Source organism: Liolophura sinensis, chromosome 1 (genome assembly GCF_032854445.1).
Source record: "Liolophura sinensis isolate JHLJ2023 chromosome 1, CUHK_Ljap_v2, whole genome shotgun sequence".
Classification (NCBI taxonomy): Eukaryota; Metazoa; Mollusca; class Polyplacophora; order Chitonida; family Chitonidae; genus Liolophura; species Liolophura sinensis.
In genome coordinates, this window is record NC_088295.1 from 46,675,691 (window position 1) to 46,679,387 (window position 3,697).

Here is a 3,697-nt window from a genome sequence, read left to right on the forward strand (position 1 = left end):
GTATTCAGCTGAATTTGGCATGGATGGTTCAGGCGTTTGATAGTTGCCATTGTGCCATGCACATATTGTACTATCAGTATGCAGTGCTCCTTGCGTTGTTGACCCTGTTATTGTGGTTATTTGACTACACAATTTGAATTGCTGTGAACCATCTAGCAATGAAATCTCTTGACAGCCTAACCAAGGGCTAATATTTGTGAACAACATGTTTTATTATTAAAACTTGCTCTGTTTTTTTTAGTTTTATTTATGTATTGCAATAAATATTGAATACTGCAGTCGTTGGTTCTTGCTGTTGGTTTTTAATTTTGATTTTAATTCTAGTTGTATTTATAGACTCAAGTAAAACCAAGAAACACTTTAAGACAGTCCACACAAGAAGTGAACCAAAAGCCATACAGTGATTTAGGTAGGTAGCTGTTGGATGATTTGAAGAAAACAAAACATTAACATGTCAGACCATTAAACACATTTAAACACCATTAAAATTCTAATAAAACTCGATCTGTTCACCAGGACCGTGTTTAATAGTACTTCACTGAGTTTTCTTAAAGAGAGCTACTGCATCCACTCCCCAAGCCAGGTGCTGATTTAGCACAGGCACTCCAAGTTGTCAGACAGTAGTCTGCACACTGTAGATAGACCGTGCGAAACGTGAGTGATATCACAGTATATAGTCATGTACACAACAGACGAGTGATATCACAGTATATAGTCGTGTACACAGTAGGCGAGTGATATCAGTGTATGGTCGTGTACACAGTAGGCCTGTATACAAATATTTATCGACATACTCGTCAGTGTACTCGGACCAGATACTGGCAGGAATAATAAATGAGCTTTGACCGATATACCAACTCTATAATTAATGCCCCGGGGGTTTAGATCAGGGTAAATTTCCACCCACATTATTAAAACCATGTGTTAAAGGGATGGCAAGTTTATTGAGGACCTATACTCCCAGTCACTGCTAAAATTCCTCTGCATTTCCAGAATCTGGGTCAATCAATACGGTGGCCTTGCATTATAGGCCGCGTGGGATGACTGAACCTTTGGCCCGATTTATAATGAACGGATTCTTCCGATCCTTCATCAATGAACCTAAAAGGGGAGCCGTGATTGGTCATGGTGTGACGTTACCAAAGGACTAATGCCATATAAGGACTGGCCCAGACCTAAGTTATGACGGAAGATGGCATACATTTAAACAGCATCTATACATGGCATCAGCGGCACATGTATACGTACTTTTGATAGCTTACATAGACAGATTTATTTATTTATTTATTCGTAGACGACTTGGTAGAAACAAGGTACAAAAACTGAGTTCACCAACGTCACATACAAACAAGAAAAAGTAAATTAACAATACAGAAGGTATGAAACAAAAATATAGATGAAAATGGTCAATACCCTACATATGCCAACAAAATCAGACTACATTTTCTCAAAAGGATACATGAATAGGTACTATAAAACGAGTAGTACGGTCTTGAGGAAAAATGATGAAAGAATTATTATTCTTTTTTTTTAACTTTTGAGGCATGACTATTACATGTCTTAATAACCCCACTTATTTTATGCATATTCTCCCTCAGTGGTCAGCGCCACCGTTGACGTCGCGACAGAAGGCTACTTAATTTCCGGACTGACCGCTGGGGCGTTAGGAAAACTGTAGTTTAAGATCGCTTTCAGAAACCCCCCATCCCCCCCACACACCAAGATAAAAGCTAGGGGGCCTTTTTTTTGTACAATATATGCATGTCAGTCCACATCATATATTCCGTCTGGTATTAAGAAATAAAAACAAAGTGTTTCATGAATCCTTTAATTACAATATGTTCTGAATAAGGAAGGTTAGAACTCTTCGTCAATGAAACATACTCTCGTAAGATTTAAATCAACATTAATGCTGTTATAAAGAAATACACCGGGAGGTCAGTTCTAGAACGCTCTGCGCTATAAACAACGTTTTATGCAGAGCCTTACATGTATACAAGTAGGCCTTACGTTAAACTTTGATCGAGATGATATTATAGCCGAAAGTTCCATTACACGCAGTATAGGAACAAAAGATAAAATTACGGTATGGATAAACGTCTTTCGTATGCATATCCATCATGCAAAATAATATAAACTTTTTGCACCATTTCAATCCGATTCATTCTTTGCTAATTTGACCATACAGGTGCTTGCTCGAGACTAAACATCAAACACCTCTCTATAAAAGTTACTATAATCTTTTAGAAAAAAAAAAAAACCAGTCATCTTGCAAAGGCTTTCAGACAAATAACCTTAACATGATTCTGAATCAAAATACGTGATCTCATGCATGCACCTTTTCACGTGTGTAATAAGGTGACAATTTCTTATTAAAATGGCTGACTGACTGATTGATTGATTGACTGATTCCTTGATTTTTTATTCATCAATCTACCATATATGTCATACAGAGGTGTACCGATATAGGACGATATATTGGCGGGAACAAAGCTCACATAGCTTGCTCTGTCCCAGCGTAGTGACACATTAATGCTGATGACTGTAATGGCAAATAATATAATACAGATGGCAGATGACTGTTTTGTTTTTTTATCCTTACATCTTGAAGACTTCCTCTCTTTTATCAAACAGATATAAGACATTTATTAACCCAAAAAATTTCCTCCAAATCACAAAACTGCTTATATGTAATAAAAGGTAATATTTAATGTGACCTTTGGTAATTAAGTCAAGGTAAATTTTTCGAATCCTTTTAGATTGATTGTTGTTTAACAAGGCTGTGGTCAAGAATTTCACACTTTCAAAATAGCGGTGCCGGGCGTATGAGTGAGAAACCGATCTTCGTCAAGTACCTGCTAATCCCTCTTGACTTAAAACAGTGAGATCTGGATTCGAACACGTGACCTCACTGATCTCTAATACTATTAGATAGGGATTACACATAGCAGGTAACTCCATAATTTTCGACTTGTATGGAGGTATATCAATTTTCAGAATGTGGACTCGCCCCGCTACAATTATAAAGACACAATATATGTGCCCATATACCTATAGTGACAGAAAAATTATTAAGTACGATGTTAAGCCCCATGCGTAACATACACACTTTCAGAATGCAACATTTCTGGCGTACGTGTTCCCTCTCATTTACTGTCCTTTGTCTCAACACTAATAATCCGTCACCATGAAAACATCAATGTATGATTAAAAGTCACCAATATCCTGTCGTGTGACTGTAGAAAATTATAATCGCAATTTGTCCAAAACAATTTTCGATGAAAAAAGTACAAATGTTATATTCTTAATTTGCTGGAATTCACGCTAAACAATTATGGTGTACGTGGATTCCCTGAACACTTTTGAATCTCCATTCCTCGTTCGTTTTCCTCACAGGTTATTTTGCTTATTTCGCCCTCTCAACCATCATGAACTTTGAGCCTAAGGCATATTTAAAGACATGAGATGCGTGTGATGGCAAAGGGGGAGTGTCAGCAAATCTGTAGCTGGAGTTGACCTCTGGCAGAAACTGTACACGACAGATATACAGATCCCACTCCTGAGAAAGTTTCACTACAACCATACACTCTGCTAAAAATTGACGCCATGTTTAAGAAAGGCAGCGAACACAGACGAGCTGTATCTTTATTTGTAGCAAGAGTTACATCCCTTACTCGTTGTTGTTTAACACATAACA